The following is a 1,356-nucleotide window of genomic DNA, read 5'->3' on the forward strand; positions in this document are numbered from 1 at the left end:
CTGAAGGGCACTCATGAATAGGGTGGGATGGGCTAGAACAAATAGTACACACTTGTGCTTGGGAAGAGTTCATGTAATGCCCACCTATCATCAGTTGGTCAATCTTATGGGACAATGCATCTACCTTGCTAGACAGGTCCATAGAATGACTTATTTCACAAATTGTCCCTTTTCTTTGAGAACTCGGGGGTGCTTGACGAGAACATGAAGCATGGTGGAGGGAGTTTTCATTAAGATTTTCAAATAATTTTCATGCTTCATGCTCATTTTGAAGCATAAAAGTGCCCCCGCATGCAGCATCGATCATCTGACGGTTTCGTTCTGTCAATCCGTCATAAAAATATTGCACTAGTTGCCACTTAGGTATTTGATGATGAGGGCATTTACGGATTAGGTCCCTAAATCTCTCCCAAGTTTCATGAAATTCTTCTCCCTCAGTTTGGGAGAAGCTTGTAATGGCACGTCTAAACTGGTTCGTTCTTCCTATGGGAAAGTATTTTTTAAGAAATTTTTGTTGCATTTGATCCCAAGAACGAATTGAGTTAGCTTCTAAAGAATTCAGCCATTGTTTGGCTCTATCTTTAAGGGAGAAGGGGAATAATCTAAGTTTCAGAGCATCATCAGTGAAATTCTGAATCTTGACAGTGGTGCAAATTTCAAAGAATTCATCTAGGTGTTTATATGGATCTTCATTGGTGAGCCCATAAAAAGATGGAAGCATTTGGATCACACTAGACTTTATTTCATATTGTACAGCTGCTACCTCAGGTAATCGAATGCAAGATGGGGAAGTGTAAATTGTGGGAGTAAAGTATTCCCTCAGGAGTTTGGGTTGTTCTTCAGCCATCTTAAGAGGTGGGGATGATCCTAATGTTTTGATCTTAGCTCGAATGTTCCTAAGGGTTCGTTCTATTTCAGGGTCAAAAGGTAATAGGTTTTGTACTCTAGAACGACTACCGTGCATACACTAGTACTCGATCAATTAAGCATGCAATAAAAGAGAAAAACATATCAATCCTAGTCTTTGTCCTAAAATCACTAGACAGCTCCTAACTGGTTTGAAGAGGGCACCTAAGTCTCCAATCCGGTCTAATGAACCGAGTTGACCAGGTAAGCTCCCAGGTAAGTGGAGGGGTCACGATGCGTTCGCAAATGTCCCACTTAAAACCCACTTGCCTCGAACAGATGAACTGTCTCCCTTATAGGGACAAAGCTTGCCTAGACATCAACTAAGCCACAGAGCGAAATTGGTGCAACTTTCGGTGATCTTCGTCCTATTGAGCTCGAATGTCCCTAGGAGCCAACGTCTAATTGATTTTAATTAAAGATGACACTATGTGAGATTGAGTTCACCTA

The 1,356-nt window shown here is 41.2% G+C and overlaps 1 non-coding gene across 1 annotated transcript; it reads left to right on the plus strand.

Annotated features, from left to right (window-relative positions):
* The first annotated feature begins 365 nt into the window (after nucleotides 1-365).
* Nucleotides 366-471, plus strand: LOC148703808 (small nucleolar RNA R71). The gene has a single exon (XR_015982349.2). It is a non-coding gene; the product is annotated as a small nucleolar RNA R71 (small nucleolar RNA).
* Nucleotides 472-1,356: the final 885 nt, after the last annotated feature.

Source organism: Phoenix dactylifera, chromosome 16, assembly GCF_051530095.1.
Source record: "Phoenix dactylifera cultivar Ajwa chromosome 16, Ajwa_hap1_PhDact_Kaust_v1.1, whole genome shotgun sequence".
NCBI classification, from domain to species: domain Eukaryota; kingdom Viridiplantae; phylum Streptophyta; class Magnoliopsida; order Arecales; family Arecaceae; genus Phoenix; species Phoenix dactylifera.